This window comes from Rhipicephalus sanguineus, chromosome 4 (assembly GCF_013339695.2).
Source record: "Rhipicephalus sanguineus isolate Rsan-2018 chromosome 4, BIME_Rsan_1.4, whole genome shotgun sequence".
Taxonomy (NCBI): Eukaryota; Metazoa; Arthropoda; class Arachnida; order Ixodida; family Ixodidae; genus Rhipicephalus; species Rhipicephalus sanguineus.
This window is the reverse complement of record NC_051179.1, coordinates 137,173,111-137,181,044: the sequence shown is the minus strand read 5'-3', so window position 1 is coordinate 137,181,044 and position 7,934 is coordinate 137,173,111. Positions and strand designations below refer to the sequence as shown.

Below are 7,934 nucleotides of genomic sequence, written 5' to 3'. Positions count from 1 at the left end.
GGAATTCGACATACATTCTTTCGTGGTTTACTGTACAAGCTGGTGCCATTCGGAGGTAAGGGTTTATCATTCTGCAAAGTCTAGGAAGTTTCAAAGGGCTCGAGAAGACCACTTTTATATCTGCTCGCTTGACAATATTATTTTTGGTTGGTGGACACGCGATGAACATACACTGCAGCTACCTTCTCTTTTACGCTAGGTCGCTGTTTGTCCACATGGCGGGTTGGCGGTTTTGTCAAAATTATTTCAGCCACAGATACCAGTTCAGCTTGCGGATAACCTTCCTCCTCCAGGCGGTTGATTTGCTAGCTAAAACTTCCCGCAACACATTGGGGACAGGATTTTTTAAAAACAATAAACAAGCAGAGGCAAGCAAGCACAGCTCTCTTCATTCCAAGATTTTAAAGTGCACCGTACCACAAAAATTCATAGTCGTGTTGCCCGGCGTCACCACGACAAATCATAAATAGCAACGGCATGTTACGGCAAAGTTTCACTTTACGTCACTTTTAATGGTGAAGTACAGTAAGAAAAACGAGGACTTGTTTCAGTTCATTCAGCGTCCAGTTCCTACTGCCCTAAGTTATGGGCGCACTCACGGTAAATTCCATTTAGCCTATCCCCAGCGGCCATCAGTTAGGTAGGCGCATCGAACAAGTATGACATTTTGGCCAAGAAATATAGAATGTGCAGGTTATCCCGCTAATTCGCAGTAAGAGACGAGAAAGAATCAGGTAGTGAGAGCATTGTTTTTACGGTTGCGGATGCTCGATGGAAGGTATAGGCTCAAATTATAAGACATCAAAGGTGGTCAGTGCGGACGTTCTGTTACAACGCCGCGACATATAAACAGCAGGATAAGCCGCATAATTATGGGCCATTCGGGACGTTCCAACTGCAGTGGCTCCGCACCAAACGGTTTTATTTTCACGAATATTTGTGGTTATTATTTTCCCCATGGCCACCCAGTGTAATTGCTGGGGCTTCAGTGTCAAAGAATGTGGCAATAAGACATCTAGTGATAAAAGTGCAAGCATTCTCATGCCAAAGTTCGATGATGAGTCGCAGTTTGCCCTAGCTCTTGCTTCCAGTCATTCAGCGTAGTGATATGACACTGTTCTGTTGCGCATAAGCTACTAAGAAGTGTATACTAAGCGACAGGTTCCAGCAATGCCTTTGCACTTTACCTGGTTGACGCTGTGGCCGCCAGTCCCTCCCGAAGGTATTCTCAAAGCCTGCAGCTTCGCTATGGGGGGAAACGGGCGATTCAGAAGGGAGGGCGCTTGGGCGTGTTGGTAGTTCATCCTACGTCAGAAACGGTAGGACACTAAACGAACATGAGACAAGATGAACACGGGACAAGTGCGTCCTGTGTTCATCTTGTCCCATCTTAGTTTAGTGCGCTATGGCTTATGAAGTACGCTGATGGACGATACCTGCTACAGCGCCACAAATACCACGTTCTCACCAGTAGCAGACTCCTTTTGTCTAAACGTTTTCTATAGGTGAATTACGTGCGCTACTTCTAAGGTGCGCGATGCAAGCGCGTCGAGGGTTTGAATAAGCGCGTATCTTCCAGCCCCTGCATACCTTGGTGGGAGCGTATAGTTTAAAAGGCTAGAAATTTGACCCCAATCTTGTTACCGGGACATACTGCAAGTAAAGCGCAAGCGAGACACGGAGAGCGGGCGGCCGTACATCCACCTGTCGCAGTTTCCTTCTGTCATTGCGTTATTTGCACTTTCATTAGAGTATCTGCAATTTAGTAAGCACGTACAGTACTCACAGAATACAACAGGCCAATTTAGGCATAAATAACCCGTATACTTTCGTTTTCACCGTCTTCAGTTTGGGTCATACCGGCGTAATTTCGAGTCAAACGCGTAGATGAGGGCCAACGTTATCTTTAGAGACAAGATTCCTTGCGACATGAAGTGGTTATCGCGAGAAGTTGCTCATACCAGTCGTCATACTAAAAAAATTGATGTCTCGTTTGAATCCGTGAGTAATGTACACCTTCTCGAGGCTTACCTACTACTGGGCTACACTTTTGTATGCTTCCGCCTGCTTCACGCATGTGAATTTTGATGCGCGCAGTAGTACATTCTCTTGCATATATCGAACAAACAGGTGTAACACAAGGGAATTATAATAGGATATCTTCCAATGAATCATATGACCTGCCCAGCTGCACTGTTTTCTCTCAATATTCGCTACAATGTCCGCTGCCTTGCTTTCTATTTAACCACAACTTCGTACCTCGTAGTTTTACGCCCATCATTTTTCCTTCTGTCGCACGTGGCGAGGTGCTTAACTTCTTCAGTTCCTTGGCTACTCGCCAAGTTTATTTCCAATTTATTAGCACAGGGAACATACACTGCTTGTACATTTGTCCTATTTAGAGACGACGGTAAATAGCCTGTCATGATTCTGGAACATCAGCCGCAAATCGTCATCATCAGCCTCACTAGGCCATCTGCAGGGCAAAGGCGTCTCCCGTGTTTATCCACCTAACCCAGTCCTGTGCTGGCTGCGGAAGCCTTATCCCTGCAAACTTCTTAGTAGCATCTGCCCACCAAAGTTTCCGCGTCACTCAGTCACGCTTGCTTTCTCTTGAAATCTCGTCTGTTACTCTTAATGACCAGCGGTTACCTTGCCTTCTCGCCAAATGTCGTGCTCATGCCCACTTCCTCCGGATTTTCTCTAAGACATGTCCTTTACACACATCTGTTCCCTGGGCCACGCTGCTCTCTTCTTTTCTCTTAAGATTGCATCTCTCATTTTCCTTTCGTCCTCAATTCAAGGTGCATCCTTTTGGTAAGCCTCTAGGTTTACGCCTCGTGGGTAAGTACAGGCACGATTCAGCTGTTATAGACTTTTCTCTTCAGGGATAACTGGCAAACTTCAATTCATGATCTGAGAATGCCTGCCAAGTACGCGCCACCACACGATTATTCTTCTACTTTCTTCACTCCCATGGCTCGATTTGCTGTCATTTCCTGTCCTGAGTAGACGCATTTTTTTACCATTTACAGTGGCTCACTGCCTACTGCAAAATGTTGTTATTCCTTTAGTTATTTTAATATATATATTAAACCCACCACTCTGCTTTGCCTGTACGGTTCAGTAATCATGTTCTACTACTAGTCCCTTGAGTAACTACGCAAGGCGATGCCATCGCTGAATAGCAGGTAACTAAGGCACCCTCCATGAACTGTTATCCCCGACTGCTCCCAAATCGAGGCTCTGAAAACCTTCTGTAAGCGTGCGGTCAATACCATTTGTGAGACCGTATCTCCTTGCCTCACACCTTTCTTTAGCGTAATTGTATGTTTTTTTTATGAAGAACTAGGTGACTCTGGAGCTGCACTAGATTTCTTGAAATATTTCTATACGATTCTTCTCGACCCTGATTCTGTGTCGCCACGACTGCTCAGCTTTCAACTGAAGGAAGCACTTTCTCGTAATCTATGAAGGCTCCATATTGGGGTTGCTTATATTCTGCGGATTTCACTATTGCCCAATGGCTAGGCTCAATGTGGTCTATTGTTTAGTAGAATCCACGACATTCTGCTTGATCATTTGGTTGGCTGCCGTCAATGCTCCAGCTCATCCTTATTGCAACAGCGTACAAAACTGGGCGAGCGGGATGAGCTTCATGGTTTTAAAAATAATCCTTATTGTTCGGCTAATTTCAGTCTTCTTGCGGGCTAGCATTCTCGCATTTTTTTTCCTGCGCTATAAAAAATACCACCTGCTATCACAACGTAGTTTCTACGCACATGCTGCTTCTGAAACGGTTCTGACATCGTCTGGCAGCGCTTTTCGCTTCGTGGAGTACACGATAACTTTTTTCAAACGCTCTATTTCCGCTTCCTTCTGACAGGCCAAATAATAAATCATATACCTAAATGATATACCTTGCTACAACTGAACCCGCACAAGTCTAATATTTTTCATATCTTTCATATCAAAAACAGGATGTGTTTACAGGTTATGCTCAGCTTACACTAACGCTGAAAATATGGTACCCTTTTTTTTCAGAAGCGCTGTTAACTGCGCATGTTCCGCCTTCTTAGCAAGCTGTCCGCACGTGTTGCAGTAACCTGTACGTATATTTAGCACTTGAAGAGAGTTGTCTAGCCTTCTTCGAACCGTTTAGAGACCAAGAAAAGAAGAAGCGATAACTAGAGGAAAGAGGGCAGGCCGAGACGAGTTAACGTATATGGGTAATTAGATCGCGCTCATAAAGCGGAAGCGACTCCTAAATGATTGTCCTTACAAGGACCCAGTGGCGGCTGTTTCGTTGGACAAACATCGTAGAAGGAATCGTGATAACTCCTGCAAGACTTCCACAATCACGTCTCTCCGTGTCGGGTGCATATTCGGATGCTATTTTTATTTACGCGGAGAAGGGCGCGTGCAAGGCGGCCGCGCAGTTGACGCACGTGCCTCGTAAAAGCAACGGTAGACGACAGGAAAGATAGCGACTGTGCACATGAATCCGCTTCTTGGCGACTGAACAACCTGCGAAAGCCCGAGAGGACAATATCCAAACATCACGGATAAGCCAAACGCTGCACGGTCTCGTTTCTAGGTGAGCGAACCTTTTTCCGACGAATCTGCTTGTACTTTGTTGTGGCGATGAAAAACAATGTTTGCAGCAGTATTCAGAAAAATGCCCGGTTCCAGTGCATCTTTTAGGTGAAATTCATTGGTGTACTCCAGAAGCTCTGAGCCGCCAGCAATATGGTAGTAGGAGAAATGAGCCAGACTACTGCCCGCTGCAGCAACCTCAAGATTCCTTCATGCAGATCGTCGAAAGGTACCAAGCATGTTTCAAGAAATGTGCCGAAAATTCTCAGAAATAAGCAAAATGAGATATTTTCACTCTGCATGCATAATTGGTTTTTCTCTGCTGGCGATACCTGTAGAAGAGTAAATGAATCTATCACCATAGTAATTAAAAAATTAAGGTAACTGACTTTGTACTTAGCGGAGACGGGTGGTCGTGTCAAATGGAAAAATTGCAGCCATTCAAGGTCTGTTTCCGTTTTCCCCTGGTAATTATTAACGAATTGTGAAATATCGCCAATCCCATCGGTGAAACCGAAAACGAAACTCGGAAGTGCAATTGCCATCCTCTTGCGAGACGTCCACAATGAGCGAACGTCTTTGTACGATCGACTTCGCTTCGTGGTTGTGCAGGTTTAGTTTGCTGTCACACGTACGTTAAGAAATGCAGAACGAACACCACTGCAATCACCGTAGTGTAGAGTCACGTTTTCTAATGGTCTTCTACTTGCAGGGTCGTAGCCAGAAATTTTTTCGGGGGAGCGGGGGGGTTCAACCACGGTTGAACCATACTTTATGTATGTTCGTGAGTGCGTTTGTATGTGTGCATGTATATATACGCAAGCAAAACTGAAAAATTTGGGCGGCGGGTTTGAACTGCCCCAACCGCCCCCTTGGCTACGCCCCTGGCTACTTGGCCTCATCGGAGCTTCAGTTTCGGTTTCGCCACTGAGTTTGATTGACTTTTATTGCGCCGCTGTATATACTAAACGCTCATTTTTCGAAATTTCAAGGCGGCAAGGAAGGGCAGCAATTCGCAGGAAGGAGAGCAATATTTTTATTTTGACCAAACCGCCTGCCCCACTAAATAAAAAGACCATTAATTACATTTGCCTATTACTACCGTAATTGGTGTGTCTAGTCATCTTATGATGACTCCCACCAGAGTAAAAGTTAATATGAAGGCAGCGAGCAAATATTCCAGTGTCCTTATGCTTGATGATTTGTGGATATATTTTTTGAAATGCCTTATAATACTAAACCTTAATGAAACCAGCAGACAATAAAGCCAAGGAACGTATAAGGAACGGAAATTGTGCTGTTTTAAGTATATTGTAAGAATTGTGATAGAGAGGTAAATAAAATAAAATGGACGAAAAAACAGCTTGCCGCTGGCAGGGATTAAGCTAATTAGATTTAGCTGTACTTACCTTGAATCAACTGGGCTTATCTAAGCTTAACATGGCAACGGCAACCTGGGCTTGGCTTAATTAGGATTTGCTTAATTAAACTTACTTGTGCTTGGCTTGATTAGGTGATACCATGCCTAACTAGGCTAACTTAGATTTGGCTACACTTACCTTGGCCTAACTAGGCTCATCTAAGCTTAACTTGGCTTAATGCGGCAAATGCAAGCTGGGCTCAGTTTTGTGGTGGGGCCACAGGACGTCACTAGAAAATGTAATTAATTATGATTGGCTTTAAGAAGTTATACGATGCTAGCTATGGTCTGCTAGGCGAATTAACTGGTGTCAAAAGCGATGCGCGCCAGGCGCTCGAGCCGGCCCCGCAGCAGGCGCTACGTGAAACAACGACACAGATGCAATTGATCAAGGAAAGCGACCCCCAGTTGATGTTTTCTCTACGAGCGCCATTACCACGTCAGACAAAGCGACATGAGAGGATACCTGATATGACAGGACGCGCATGCCCACCGCTGCTTGAGTGGTACTCTCGGCAGCAGGCGTCGCGTCGACAGATGGCGCGTGGATGCATTCCGACACGCGATCCCTTGTCCCGTACGCTTTTGCTCACACCTGTACGTTAAAGTGCAGCGACAGCTGTATTTGGCCTCGCGACCTCAAGCACGAAACACAGCTGGATGCTTTGACTACAACGCTACAGGCGCTTTTTATGTTAGAATCGTCAGGCGGAACAGCAAAAGAGTCATGGAACTATTTCGTGCGAGCACGAGTTTTCATGAGCTTGGCACTCTTTCTACAACTTTGATCGTTTCCTAAAAACTTTACACCGTTCAAGTTCTAATGCATCGTGCATTTTCTCGGCGCTGACGGAGTATTGATGAGTCGTCGCCTAAGCGAAGCCGTCTATAGGTAAGTAAGAAGAAACGTTTCATCGACAATACCACAAACGTTGCGCATTTTCGCACCCTTAAGTGGACAAAAAGGACTCGTTTTGAACTTACTTCCTGACCATTGCCCTGTTACCACCGATATTGCTGAAAACAACGCAAAATAGGGGTGTGTAGGGCTGCATACTGAGAACTTTCCGCCCATGATGGTGTGAAATTGGGAAATCAAGAGCTTTCAACGCGCCCATGCTTATGTATTCAGAACACATGTGTAGGCGCGAGTGCATTGCAAAACGGATCTGCGTATTGCATTTTTAATGCGCCAGAGTCGGAGGCCACGCCGAGGTCCCTTAAGCACAACAGAAGCATTATTGATGTAGGGTGTTGTATTAATTAGCTGTCTTTATATGTAATCCCCAAGTTGACCATTGAACAGATACCAATTCGAAATATCCTGAACACAGGCCCCGCGAATTTCTTCAGCGCAAGGAATAATTCTGGTCAAATGCTCTTGGTAAAGGCAAACGGAAAATGCGGAACATTTGCGCGGCTCTGTGGTGTGTTAATCGTGGGACTTCCTGTTCCGGGAATGTTTTTCAAGTTTCCTGTTGACAGCAGGTGAGCACAAGTATTTGGGTATATTACTTCAGCACGTGTTCATTTTGCATCAGTACATGAGCAAACCCAGTTCTCTGCAAGCCTGACTGGACTGACAGAAGCAATACTAGTTAGTCATGACCACGACCTACTACACTCCTGACCTGCCCAGATATCGGGGGTCCTATGGAAGCGCACGTCCCCGCTCTCGTTCAACCGCTCGCCGCAGGTGGCGCTACCTATAACCTGTTCGTCTGCTACTCTGCGACCGTTTGGACGGCGCTGGAGTAAGAACGCCTGTATTATGTGACGAACTGCCGGCATTATGTGACTGTTTCTGCAAATTTAGACCGAGGGTCAAGTAAGCTATTCTGTGCGGTTAAATATTTACTGCGCACTGGTTGACTAACGTGAGAAGCCGTAGACTTGCATAGTCTAGGACGGCTGTGTC

At 45.5% G+C, this 7,934-nt stretch overlaps 1 protein-coding gene across 1 annotated transcript in view; it reads left to right on the top strand.

The window, feature by feature from the left end:
* Positions 1-4,496: 4,496 nt before the first annotated feature.
* LOC119390737 (monocarboxylate transporter 2) overlaps positions 4,497-7,934 on the top strand; it is a 39,011-nt gene continuing 35,573 nt past the window's right edge. Inside the window, exon 1 of the mRNA XM_037658426.2 lies at positions 4,497-4,597. The gene's annotated coding sequence lies outside the window, so the exon portion shown is untranslated. The remainder of the gene's footprint in view (positions 4,598-7,934) is intronic.